Source organism: Sceloporus undulatus, chromosome 4 (assembly GCF_019175285.1).
Source record: "Sceloporus undulatus isolate JIND9_A2432 ecotype Alabama chromosome 4, SceUnd_v1.1, whole genome shotgun sequence".
NCBI classification, from domain to species: domain Eukaryota; kingdom Metazoa; phylum Chordata; class Lepidosauria; order Squamata; family Phrynosomatidae; genus Sceloporus; species Sceloporus undulatus.
Genome location: NC_056525.1, coordinates 162,865,285 through 162,879,831, shown reverse-complemented (window position 1 = coordinate 162,879,831; position 14,547 = coordinate 162,865,285). Strand labels below are relative to the sequence as shown.

Sequence of the window (14,547 nt, the reverse complement as noted above, 5' to 3'; positions counted from 1 at the left end):
GGGGGCCACCGGGTTATGGCATCCCTATGTTGAGGTCTACAGGTGACAGTTGTTGCTTATAAGGTATATGAGGTTACAATCACATTTCTCTTACTCCTGTTCCCCCTCTCCCCCATTTTCACCAGTAAATGGCAGGAAGTCATAGCACACTCTCTTCTTTCCATTCATTTCTTAACACTCGCCTTTAACACAGAGCCCTTGTTGACCACTACCACCACTGGAAGAAATCTTCACCCCCAGACATGTTTTGGGCTGAAATTCTAAATATTCTTACTAATGGTACCATAGTATCAAACATACACAAGATCATTCTGCACATATACACAAAAATATTCCCTGATGCCCAGTTTTCATAACCTTTTGCTGCTTATCTGCTTTCCCACTGTCTGATTTTAAGTAATACAATTCTTTCTATATAAGCATCCTACTACCACTACTACTACTACCACCATCACTACTACTATGCTTAGAACAAGGAAAGTGTTATGAAAACAATGGGTACATTCATATTGCTAGATATAAAATAATTTGACACCACTTTAAGTGCCATGGGTCCATCCTGTGGAATCCTGTGGTCTGTAGTTTAGTGAGGCATTCAACTTGGTCATTCAGAGCACTCTGATGTCTCATCAAAATACAAATCCAAGGATTATGTAGGACAGAGTCATGGAAGTAAAAGTGGTACCAAACTGCTTTAATTCTGCAGTGTGGATACACCCAATGACACACATTTCTATGATTTAAAGGCACTTGCAAACATGTCACGTTCCTCTAAAGTCATGTAGCATAGCTAATGAAGTAAAAACTTTTTATAATGCCAAATAGGCGTTGATAGAATAATCTTTCTGTAAAGTAACTTGCTTCAGATGCAATAATTACAGTGTTGAAAAAAGAAGCTCCCAACAGTTTACTGCTTGAGTCTTGCAAGCCTGCTTGAAGAGTGTCAGACCAGCACAAAAGCTGGCACCATTAGCTTTCATCCATGCTGAGTTGGCAATAAAGTGAGCACAGAAGAGGAATATATTAATTGGTATTAGTCAATCTATTTAAGATGCTCATTCTGTAGCCATTCTTACTTTATTTCTCTATTAAAGAGAGACAGATAAATAAGTGTCACATGAAACTGAAAGAGATACAAAATATGTTTTAAAAAATCACTAAACACCAAGGTTTGCCTTTGCAAGGAAAAAAAAATCACCAGGTTCAGTTTCCCAAGTGTTTGAATATTAAAGAGATAATAAATATTAGGTGACTAATAGTACAGGTTATTGACTATTTCACTTGTTGCTGTGTTTTTTTTAAATAAACAAACCCATGCCTTACTGATTACTGCACCTCTGAATCAGAATGAACAATTAACTGACTAATTATTCTAGTCACACCAACCCACAATGAAATCTTTATTCAGTGTTTACTGCAATCTTTGGCAAAGAATGCCTTGCTGTTTTTAAACTAAGAAGAATTGCTCCCTTTGGCTCTTCTCAGCATCAGCTGCCTTGGTTTCAGGGTTGGATGCCAATAATCAGTCTTCTTTTTCTTTCTTCTAAAGTGGGTACTCTCTTTTTTTTGTGCAAAAAAAAGGGGTGGTGGTGAAAAGAAGTATTCTCATCAATGCCCCATATATTCTGCCTGATTTATGTCCCAGCCACTCAGTCTCTTCCTTCCGTATCTTTTTAACATTTATTTTCTTCTACCTCAACTCATCCTCTGCACCTCTCCCGCCTCTCTGCTCTATATATGGAAACAAAAAAGGCAAATTCTTGTATCCAAAGTACTATTTGAAATGGCTGCCCATGATCAGCCAAATCTCATCCAACAGACTGGTAAAATAAAAAGAAAGGGGAAATGATTCTGAAAAGAAGAAAGAAAACAGGGAGAAAAACCATGTTCCTTCACTTTGTTTAAACTAATAAAAAACTTATTCTCGTACTTACATAAAAATTAAACTTCAGGGATTACAAGGTGAGATATATCTTTATCATGCAAATGATTATTCCTTCCCAAATATTTACTCACTTTTCAACACTTTTGCAGTCTTTCATGTTGCATACTCTGTCTCTGTTCTTTTAAAAAGGATGTTGTACTTGAGATTACTGCATACCTTTCCCCATATTTCATTTGTGGATATTCAAGAAGAGAATGGGTGAGTCTTGCAATGAAGGGAGCAATGAATAATTTTAGCGGCTTTCTTCTTTGATACTATCATGTTCAATATCATATTCAATGGCCAATATCATATTAATTAAGGTATATTTAACTAGAGGTATTTAGAAGCCACCATGATATAGTAGTTGGAGTGCTGGACTTGGAACTCTCACTTGGTCATGGAAATCCACTGTGTGACTCTTGCCAAGGCAAACTCTCCCAGCTTCAGAGGAAAGCAATGGCAACCCTCCTTTGAAAAACATTTTGCCCAGAAAACCCTGTGATAGCTTTCCTTTAGGGCCGCTGTAAGTTGGAAATGACTTGAAGGCACACAACAACAACAGCAAGGTTTATTTATATAAATAAATGTGCAATAGCTTATCTGGTATGATTGTGGGATATATGTTAAAAATAAGCAAGAGGAATTTCCATTGTTGATACTGAAATTGTTATTTCCAAATACTAATTAATCAAGTATGAGGTGGAAGGGATCCCATTTGCTAACAATCTATTTTAAATATATAAAATAAAATGTAAACAAGTCTATTTTATGAACTTTTTTTTTCAGTTAAAAAGTCCACCAAGCACTACCTCTTCAGCCATGCTCCATGGGTGTGTGGCATTTGCCCAACTCCTAATAAAGGACCATAGCCCTGTTGTACACAGATCCCCTTATTCTGCCCTGCATAGTGCTCTTCCAAATTTATGGCCCTATCACCATCATAATTTTTAAGATGACCTGGAGGTCTTACTGAACTTCTACTTTACACCATATTAATCCACTCCAGCCATTCATGGTAGGCATACTAAATTGTACTGCACCTTGCACATTTTCTGCAGTAATCTCACCATGACCATGCTCCACAGAGATTTCTCTTCTGACGTATCCACCTGCTTCATAGCCTCCTATCCTATTCTGGCCCCAGCTTCACAACTGGTCCTTTTTGGTTTGTTTGTTTATTTATTTTGCTGCTTCGGTGGCATGATAAATGTCATGTAGATGTTATGCTAATATGGTAGATATCATGCTAATGTCTGGCACTAGGCAAGATCTTTTCTTGTGAGAGGTTAAACAGATAAAGAAGGTGGCCATCCTGCCCCCTCCATTTTTTCCCATCTTGTGTAGATGAATCTGCCTACTTTTGAGCTTTTGATTTGAACTTATGTAGTGCAGTATATTTTGGCATTTAATCATTCCCTTGACATTTAAGTGTCATTGTGTCTTTGCGTTGTGGTGCCAACCTGACAGGGTGCTGCAGTTGATTGTGATCTTCTTAGAACAAGCACTGGTAGTTGTCTGCAGATTTCCTGTGCAAATCTCCTGGGGAATTCCAAGAGAGGAACTAGCTGGTCACATCCACAACCCACCCATATCCCACTCAGTAATGAAGTTCTCATGGAAGGAAGCAGAATCAGAGTTCCACAGCAAAAAAGGTACTTGTTGGTGGCACAAAAGGTGGTCATTAATAGTACAAAAATTCACATTTGCGACAGTGCTAGTCAGATTAACAGTAGGACACCAACAATGTCACTGATTTCTGGCAGTGTTGCTACACCACTATGTTGCCATAGCACTAAGGTGTGATAAGGTCTTCAGTATGCAACTTGCACAATAAGCTGTCTGTAAAAAGAGCTGTATAATACTTCACCTATGAGTTGTGATTGTGATGGCATCAGATGTGAAGGTGTTATCACAAGCCAAGGTAGTATATTAATCTCAGTAGAATTACTGCCCTCTGAAGTATAGAAGACTTTCCACCTTCAGGGCCAGGGACTGTGTGTCTATCTTGGTGTTGCTGGACTGCAACTCTCAACACCTCCATAGAGGATGGTAGTGAGGGATGATGGGACTTGCTGTCTAGCAACATCAGGATGGACAGACATCACCCAACACTGTTCTGGAGGTATGTATCTTCTTCTGTAGGCCTCTCACACTATTTGTAGGTATTCCTCTTCCCATTAACTCTTCCCTGCACATTCACATTTCACACATCCACACACTCAAATCCCAGTTTTTCAGAGCAATTACTCCACTAAGCTGCTCAGACTTTTTGTGTCTTCATCACTGAATGCCAAAGTTATTTATTTAAAGCATCCCACACGTTAAAATTTCATGATGTTACACAACATATAAAAACTCCAGTTCAATAAAACAAGAAATTGAATAACCTGAAAGGGGCATTACATGCTTTTTAAAATGCATGGGTAAATAAACGTGACATCCATCTGTATCGTTTAGCTAGTCCAAGGTCTGTTCTGCTAGCTGCTATACTTAGATCCAGTCATTTTTCTGTTGTATAACCAGTTGCACAAGAGATCTCATGCATATGCTGACTCTCATGGTACTGCTTGCCCAACAAAGAAATCCAACACAACTACACTAGATTTTTTTCATTCTGCTAGCGTCATGCTAAATCTAAGCCAATGTCTTCTCTTAGGACCTAAAAGCTTATAATATAGGTGTCAGGCATGATATTCCAAAGCTTGGGTGCCACCATTCATATATTTTTTCCTCCTTTGCAATTGGAAAGCACACTTCTGAGGTGGAAGGCAGGTCCAGCAAGTCCTCTAGAGAAGATCTACAGATGTAGTCAGGTATAGTGAGAAGAGATGGCTCTTCAGGTTGTTTAGGTTCCAAGACATTTAAGGTTTAATGATAAATGCCAAAACCTTGATCTTAATTACTCCAATAGCCATTCCTCTGTAGTCAAACTAAGGGATCCTGCACACTTAAGCCTCTGTTTTATTGACTTTATCTAGTATTTAACTCGGTTCTGACATATACTATCCTATAGGGCCCCATCATATGTTGAAGTCTATATACCATCTTCCTCAAACCGGCCAGACCTTTTCAACTATATCTCCTTGAAGGCAAACCTGCCCATATCCCAGTATCAGCACATGTGTATGTTCAGCATTAGCACATGTGTATGTCCAGTATATCTTCTATGTGATGTTGATAGTTTTATTTTTAAAAAATTATGCACTATCCTTTTTTCAACCAAGGTAGTTCAAGGTGACTGACAAAACATAGCTTCACAATATAAATATTACCAAGTGACATTTCATAAAACATAACCATAAAAGCATGTAAACTGGACTACAGTTATAGCTGTTGCTTGTTGTTTTCCACTGTGTTTTAAAATCTATTTTTATATTTTTATTTGACTTTTACAGTTGTTAGCTAACTTAAAAGCTATTTTTGGAAGAAAGGTGGGATATACATTTGCTAAATAAATCAACATAGAAACTGATATTAAAAATAACAAGCCACATACAAGTTTATGGCACCTCATGCTGATTAATAAATTAGCATGCTCAATTCCTTTAGTTCCTAGAGCAGTTGTTAATGCAGATTATTGTCCCCATAAACATGGTATGACTTGAAAGGGGGGAGGGCATCTTTATGCTGTTTTAAACTCTGATTGGGAAGCATGACAATTAAAGCATGCCAAGGGTACATTAATCAGCACCAAATACTACAGTTTTATATGAATGCATGCGAGGGCCTAAGTTTTATTGTGAAGAAAAAAGGGCATGGTCCATTTGGGAGAGACAATCAAACAGTAAAAAGTAACTAAATAGCAATCTCTCCTCCTTTGTCTTGAGACTTGAACAAAAGGGGGGGGGGAACCCTATTAGGCAACCGCACCAACTCTCCCTTCCCTTCTTGACACCTTGCTAGCAGGCAAAGCAGTGGACACCTCCCCTTCTTCTCTCTTGACCTCCCTCTGCCAACTACTCACCTCTCACTTTGTGGGCAGGGAGGCACAGAAGGTCTGAAGAAGCGAGACTGCTGTAAGTGGTCTGAGTGTCAGACTGGGACTCCAAAGAAACCAGGCTCCAAATCCTTGCTCAGCCATGGAAACCCACCGGGTGACCTTGGACAAGTCACCCTTTCTTAAGCCTCAGAGTAAGGCAGTGGCAAAACTCCTCTCAACAACTCTTGCCAAAACAACAACAACAACAACAACAACAACAAAAACCCTCATCAGAAATGACCTGAAAATACAACAGCAGCAGCACTACTGAAGGAGCAGCTACCTCAAACTCTCACTTCTCTGCACTGAATGATATCTTGGCAGAGATGGGACTTTAACTAGTCAACCCTAGCAAACAAAATAAGCAAACAAAATTTCTAGTTGCGCCTCAAAGGATTTTGCCCCCCCCCCCCGGTATGGCCCTGCTCCACCCAATTTCATTGCCATGTGCAACCAGGTCCTGCTTTCCAAGGGGAGAGGGCAAGGGAAGAATCATTTGCCCAGTCTTTCCTGCCCAATAAAAAGTAATGTTGTTGAGGAATTCTGTCTGATTCCTCTCAGGGCAACATTGGATAATAATAATAAGATATCACACGACTGAAATTGGAAGTATACTCCAATGTCATCCTGAATGGAAGCATGTGTATTCACATTATTGTGTGAAAGGTTACCACACGCTATCTCTGGCAGTCCAAACGCACTCTGAACGCAATCATGTGTCAATCCACAGTTAAGTAAATTTGGTGAACTAGCGAAGTCACAAACTCTGTTCCTAGGCAACTTCGCACTCAGTGCGCTGTTGTTTGGTGTGATGTGTATGTCTCCTTTGGTCCTGGCTTCCCCTCCAATCTGGAAGGGGGGGGGGTCTCTTGAAGCTACATTGCAATTCCGCTTCAATTTTGCTTCCGCTTGTCCTTCAGCATTGCTGAGGGGGGGCTGCTGCCTGCTAATTAAAAGGCATGGAGCTATTGGATAACCATTATATTCACGTTTTAATGTGACAAGAGTGAATATATGCTCGTTTTAACATGAATAGAGCATGTTCTTTCAACCTTTCTTCCCGCCCCCCCAACCTCTTTTGTAAATTGTGGGGTTCCTTGGTTCCTCTCTCTCACTCCTCTAAAAATGCTATGCTCCAGTCATCTGGAGTCTGACTGAGCATGTGCAAGGGGCCAATTCGCAATTAAGAACCCACCAATGTGATGGCTTACTTGGCACAGAATATGGGTTGTGTTTGGGGGGGGGCACTACAGAGAATTTAAGGCATGATAAGAAATCACGTAATTGCGTGAATGTTCGAATTGACCTCACTATCTTCTCTTTAGAAATTGAGAGCCTCCCATCCTGTGTGATAAACTCCACATAGTAAGAGAAATGGGCCTGCAGTGTTGCCAATGGAAAGAAAGAGAGAACAAACATTGTGGGTTTTTGGGGCTATGTGGCCATGTTCTGGAAGAGTTTATTCCTGACATTTCACCAGCATCTGTGGCTGGCATCTTTGGAGAGAAGAACAAACACTTCTCCTTCCTCTGGGTGGTGTAGTCTACCCAACTGGTCAGGGAAGAAGGACCAGCCAGGCCATCCTCTGGCTTCCTCACCTGCGTTCTCCCTTTGGGCAGCAGCACAAGAATAGGAATTCTGAGAAGAGACAGTGGAAACTGCTGCCACTTGACACTTATTTAGTGGGGTTTCTCTCTCTCTCTCTGACAAGTGATGAATGCAGCTATTTCTGAATGCTCACTTAACCTCCTCCCTTTGCAATGCTCTGCCTATTCCTATGCTCTCCCTCTTTGGGGCAATCCACCTGGAAGGCTCTGAGCCAGCAGAAGAGACCGACCCAAAGGATGCTGCTTTTGACCCTCTAGCTTTGCCAAGGAGGGGGCAAGCGAGGGCTGCTGCCATTTCTGAACCCCTCCTCTGCCCTCATTCCTTCTGGGAAGCTGCCTGTTGTGCTGGAGAGGGGAAGAAAAGTGGGTTTAGAGAGGCCAGCCAGAGGAAGGGAGGAGGAGGAGGAGGAGGAGGAGGAGGAGGAGGAGGAGGAGGAACAAACTCTCTCATAAGAGAAACCAGCACTTTTTTTGCGTGCTTCTCTCTTCCTGGGTCTGTCCACAGCATCTCCATCCCTCCTTCTGAAGGAGCGTCTGAGGGGGAGAGACTCACCCACCCAGCAGCCAGGCAAAGGGGAAGATGCTGCTGATGCTGCATCCAGGGAAGCCCAGGGAGGTCGAGATCAATGAAGTCGCCTGGGGGAATCATAGGAGCTGGAAGGGAGAGACCCCCAAGGGCCATCCAGTCCAACCCCTGCCATGCAGGAACTCACAATCAAAGCCCCCCTCTGACAGAGGGCCATCCAGCCTCGGTTTGAAGCCCTCCAAAGAGGAGACCCCACCGCTCTCCCCTTCCCCTCCCTGACTTCCAAGGAAGAGGACTCTTCAGGCTCCCTCTCCCTCCCAGATGGCCTCAGCCCCCCTTCAGCCCCATGGAGGACATCCCAAAGCGGCCGAGGCAGGGCCAGCAGACCCGTCCTCCTTTCCCCGGACAGGCATGGATCGACTCTGCTGCCGTCCTTCGCGCTTCCTGGGCCCGGTGGAGGACGGTTTGGGGGATGCCTCCCAAGCAGCAGAAGGCCCCCAAAGGGAGGCGGCCTGTCCGGGAAAAGGAGGAGGGGTCCGGCCAGCCTGCCTGCGCCGCTCCAAGGGAAGAAGGCGCGTCCCTTACCCGAAGAGGCGGTCTGCCTGCCTGGTCCCGGCGAAGTTGCTGGCTCTCCCTCGGTCTCCCCTCCTCTCTTCGCAAGGTCCGGGGGAAAACTCCCCGAAGAGATGCCCAAAGGCAGGCAGGGCTTCTTCTCCTCTCAGGCTGCCCTCCCTTTCCCCGCTTGGCTTCGCAGGAGTTTTCCTTCTTCTTCTTCTTCTTCCTCCTCCTCTTCTTTTCCTTTTTCCCTTCCTCTTTCCAGGACTCCTGAGAACCCTCTCCCCACTCCCTTCTCTCTCTGTCTATATATCTATATAGATCTTTCCTCCTTTCAGAATTTGTCTCAAGCTCAGTCGAATCCCCAGAACACTTTCTCTCCAGAAAAGGCAAAAGGAAAGACCAAAAGTCGCGCGGCTCCCTCCTTCTCTTGATGACTTGCTCTGTCCTTTTCTTCTCAGTCCGTTTCCTCTGCTTCTGCTTCTGCGGAGGGAAAAGGAACAGGAGTCCGTCTTCCTTTTTCCCTTTCCGCCCTCGGCTCCCCTGGCTTTCTGAAGCCCCACAGAAACCACCGCTCTCTTCCTCAGGTAGAAGGAGGAGGAGCAGCAGCAGGAGGAGGAGGTGCCCTCCTCAGTTGGCAGCTAGTTGGGAAGAAGAAGAGGAGGAGGAGGAGGAGGAGGAGGAAGGAGGGGAAAAGCCTCGGGGTTGCTGTTGGCGGGAAAATATTCCCTGGCTTGTCCTATTTCGGGCTCCCTTTTCCCTCCCTCTCACAGCCCCCTTCCTGGTGGTCCTCCTCCTCCTCCTCCTCCTTTCTCACGAAGAGCCTGACAAGAGGACGCTGAATGGAGCCCTTGGTGCCTTCTTCCTTAGAGAGGACCTGCCTGGAAGTTAGGAGTGGCCCCTTGAGGAGCAGGCAGAAGAAGCAGGGAGGACCCCCTCTTCTTTCTCCCTCCATTTCCCCTCTGTAAAAACCTCCTTCTCTGGTGGTTTGAGCAATGGACTACTATGGAGTTTATCACACGGGAGGAATTTCTCTTCATTTCAAATGAAAAGAAAGTGGGGTCAGAATGCATTCACATGAATTCAGTACTTCAGCAAATTTACCTGAATTCGAAGTGCGTTCAAACTGACTTCCCATTGCCCAAAAATAGCTTGCCATTTTGCATGTGATCACCTCTCACGCAATAATGTGAAACCTCATGATTGCGTTCAGACTGACTCCCCATTGCCCAAAATTGCGTGTGGTAGTTTATCACGTAATAACATTAAACCCCATGATTGCATTCAGATTGCCATTGGATTATACTTCCAATTTCCCTTGTCTGATAACATCCTATGAGGGGTTGATTCTCAGCTCAGCCATGAAACCCATTGGTCAAGTCACACTCTCTCAGCCTCAGGGGAAACTCATGGCAAAACGCCTTGCCAATAAAACCCCAGGATAGGGCACCTTAGGGTCTCCCTAAGTTGGAAACAACTTTCAGGCACGCAACAACAGCAAAATCTCCAATAGCAATAAATAGCAGCTTAATTATATACTGCCTAAGTAGTCTCTAAGCCAGTAGTTCTCTTAATGCTGCAACCCTTTAATACAGTTCCTCATGTTGTAGTGACCCCTCGGTTCCTAAGACAATTGGAAATATGTGTTTTCCGATGGTCTTAGGCAACTCCTGTGAAAGGGTCACTTGATCCCCAAATTGGTCTTCACCACAGGTTGAGAACCACTGCTCTAAGCGGTTTACAAAGTGTAAGCTAATTGCCCCCAACAAGCTGGGTACTCATTTTAGCAACCTCAGAAGGATGCCAGGCTGAGTTGACCCTGAGCCCTTGGCTGGTATCAAACTCATAACCTTGTGGTTTGTGAGTGAGTGGCTGCAGTACTGGCATTTAACCACTGTGCCACCAGGGCTCTCCAGGGACATGGGGAAAACATGTGAATTCTAGGGGGGAAATGAACTTTGTCTAGACTACTGCCATCTCTGAGAGCCAATGTGGTGTAGTGATTTGAACACTGGACAATGACTCTGCAGACCAGGATTCAGCCTTGGAAACCCAGTGAGTGACCTGAGGCTAGACACACTCTCTCAGCCTCAGAGGTTGGTATGAGCAAACCCCTCTGAAGGAACTTGCCAAGAAAACCCCATGATGGGGCACCTTAGGGGCACCATAAGTCGGAAAGGGCTTGACGACACACAACACTAACAACTGCCATCTCACTGAGCAGCAGTGGTACAGCAGTACTCTTATTGAACTGGCAGAAGTGCAGCCCTAAAGGCAAAATAGATAGTTGGCTTTGCCAGTAGTCCCTGACTTATGGCAACACTATGATAGGGGTTTGTTGGCAAAGATTTATTCAGAGAGGGTTTACCCTTGCCTTCTTCTAAGGCTCAAAGACTGTGTGGCTTGACCAACGTCAACTAAGGGGTTTCCATGGATGGCTGCAGAGTAGAAACCTGGGGTGCATCTTCACTGTAAAAAAATAATGTAGCTTGACACCTCTTTAAGGTGCTGTAACTTCATGCTATGGAATCAAGGGATTTGTAGTTTTACAAGGTTTTTAACCTTCTCTGCCAGAGTGCCTCACAAAATTACAGATTCCGTAGGACAGAGCCATGGAAAGTGATGTCAAACTGCATTATTTCTACAATGTAGATGCATCCCTGGTCTCCTGGAATTCTAGTCCAGCATTCAAACTGTTATACCTCATTGTCTTGATGCTTAGGGCAGTGTAAACTGAGATGGACTGTTTTTCAAGCTTACCTATGAAGGCCCAGGTTGCCACAGTTCTCTACAAAGGGCTTCTCAACATCTTGCTGTCTTCATCAAACAAGCCAAAGGCCAAGGATGCGGGCTGTGTGTGTGTCACCCCTCTGCTTTTCTAACTTTGCTTATGATAAGAGGACAGGGTCAGTCTGCTACTTCACATTTAAAGCTGGGAAGGGTGGTGGGAATTTGTCACTTTGGATGCTGAGTGGTGAGTGCATTGGTTGATAATGCAGCAGCTGCTATAATCCTGCCTGGTTCTGTAGTTAGAAAAGGTACCAGTCTCATTGATTTGACTACAGACACCTTGATGATCAGGAGCAGCCAAAGCCATCTTGCTCCTAAAGCTGGAGGATCAAAATTAAAATGGCACACAAGTTAGGGTGCAATACCAGTCAAATTATTTTGAGATATGAGGCAGAAAATGCCACAAACATCTGTGCCCCTCCCTAGCATTTAAAAAAATATTAATTAATAATAAATTCTCCATGTATGTATGTACCATTTTGCTCCCCCCCCCCCCCCCCGAAAAAAATTGCTGCCCAAGGCATCTGCTGCTTCACTCTACCCAATGGCCCTGCTAGCACTGCAGTAGCCAAGAAAGTGATGGCTAATCTGAATGGTTAGAGAATTGGAAAGGGTGGATGGAGCCTGCCAGTTTGGCCACTGCATGGCCAAAGGTCTCTCAGCCTTCTTCCCAATAGGGAAGGAGAGAAGAGAATTCCCACTCGTCTCTAAAACTTCAGGGTTCATAGACTGGGGATCTCCACACTCACTGAAAGGTGGCAGCAGCCTCTTCAGTATGGTGAGCATCATGGCAAGTGAAGATGAGGAAGACTGGGTTTCAGCATTGCCAAATTGCTGGACAAAATGCTCTCTATATTCTTCTGCAACACTGCAGTGGGTTCTGGATGTGGCCATATTTTGTCACTTTGTTGTTGTATGCCTTCGTGTCAATTTTTATTTATGGTCACCTTAAGGTGATCCTCTCATGGAGTTCATATGGCCCAACCAAGGTCACCATTAGGTTTCCATGACTGAGCCGGGAATCAAACCCTGGCCTCCTGAGTCTTAGTCCAATACTCAAACCACTACACCATGCTGGCTCTCTTTTTTTGTTACTACCTTCAATAAAACCAATGTTTGATCCATTTCCATACTTTTAACAGTTTCAAAAACAGGGCTGTCTTCTCAGCATGCTTTCAGGTAAAGTGGAAGTCATTCTTAATTCTTGAACAGATGTTAGAGTGCCACCTGCTCCTGTGGAAGGAAGTTTAATTTTTTTAAATTCAAAATGAAAAGGAGTGGGCTGCTATAGTTAAGTGATGAGACATAGGAGCTCTGTATAGGCTCAGACATACTTTTCTTTTTTGTGTTTTATCTTTTATTTTCTTCTTTAAGAAGTGTTCAGGCAAAATGGGTCAATTACAAGGAGATGTGGGCCAGGGCTACAAAACCAATGTAGCATGAATTGCCTCACCTCAACCTGAATAACACTACTGTGGGTTCAGATATCTGTGTCACAGATATCCTTGGTCGGGAAGAAAATGATTATAAGGATAATTTTGGTTTTCCTCCAGGATGATTGGAGCTCTTTAGCTCCCCTTTTGTCTTTTTGCTTTGTCACAGGTCTTCAACTGTGACTGCAACTGAACTCAGTCTGTCAGGACAATTGTTCATATTTGCAGGACTCAGCAGAGAATCAGCTTCTTGGTGGCCAACATTCCATCACAACATCAGTTTTTAAATTCAACACCAATAGCTTCTTCAGTATGTTTCATACGCCACCAATCATATTTAATTTCTGGATTTCTTCTCCTTATACATAAGCCTTAAAACTAATTGTTATACATTCTCAGAGCCAAGTCACTCAGTATGGCAAATGCATATTACACAGCCTAATATAACTCTCTTTCTCTTTTTTATTCTAGGATAACACAACCTTCAACTGAATTGGGTCCACAGTGTGCAGGTGGAGGAGAGTTAACTCTTTCCTCAAACATGTTTTTGTTTTATTTTTTCCAAAGAAAGCTTTATTGGCATATTTACAGTAGTTTGTAGTTTAACCCTCAGCGAGGAACAGTTGTTAACTGTCAAATAATGCACAACATAAAGATAAATATTTACCAGTGCTTTAGCTCAGGCTCAGAGTAAATACATGTTTTCTTTTTGCGGTTAACTCCTTCATACTCTAGTCTCAGATCTCAAAACTTTACTGTTTCTCTTCAGGTACAAAAGAATGGTGTTCCCAGTTTTAAAATAATATCTAATATCTATTGTAAAGTTGTTGCTTCAACACAAAATGAAATGATTCTGAAATGGAATCAAGAATGCTATTCAAACCGGTTGATTTTCTTTCATCACAAATGATTTACAGTTGTGTCAAATGCATCCTTTGGAATATCACATATATTTTATACCACGTACAGTACTGACAATTTATTATTTCTTGTGGAAGATCAGTTGTTGAAGTAAAAAGTTAATGGTTATTTTGCTGCTACTGGCACTGTGTAAATTTCAGACTTTGTACTATTTCAGCATTCTTATCAGTATTGAAATATAGAAATTCTTTCACCTTGAATGTATTATCCTTTAAATCATATGAATTGCTTTGCAAGAAAAAGACTTCAAACAAATCTACAAAATTTACAGTATTGAATGTATTCTCTAAATAGAACTAGAAAGGGAGCTTTCACTTTCTATGATGATTTTGATGTTTGTTGTTGCATGCCTTCAAGTTGTTTCTGACTTATATTGACCCTAAAGTTTTCTTGGCAAGTTTCTTCAGAGTGAGTATGCCATTGCCATCCTGTGAGGCTGAGAGAGTGTGACTTACTCAAGGTCACCCAGTGAGTTTACATGGCCAAACAGGGATTAGAACCCTGGTCTCCAGACTCACAGTCCAGTGCACAAACTACTGCACCACACTGACTGATTTTGATGTGCATGTGTATTATGATGTTGATGCATTTAATTGATTGATTAATATCCCACTTTTCTCCTATGGGACCCCCAAGTGGGTGTATAGGAGGGCTGGTGGTATCAGGATTTAGTCTTGGAGTATGCATTAAAGTCTTGGAGTATGCATGAAACTCTGATCAGCCATGACCATGTAATGTGCAAGTTCCATAATGTGATCATGGGAGTAGTTATAGACATATTGATACCTGCCTGGATGTTTTATCAATGT

General features: G+C 43.0%; 1 protein-coding gene across 1 annotated transcript in view; it reads right to left on the bottom strand.

Annotated features, from left to right (window-relative positions):
* Nucleotides 1-9,186, bottom strand: part of CDH20 (cadherin 20) — a 239,241-nt gene extending 230,055 nt beyond the window's left edge. Inside the window, exon 1 of the mRNA XM_042465402.1 lies at nt 8,625-9,186. The gene's annotated coding sequence lies outside the window, so the exon portion shown is untranslated. The remainder of the gene's footprint in view (nt 1-8,624) is intronic.
* Between the last annotated feature and the right edge of the window lie 5,361 nt (nt 9,187-14,547).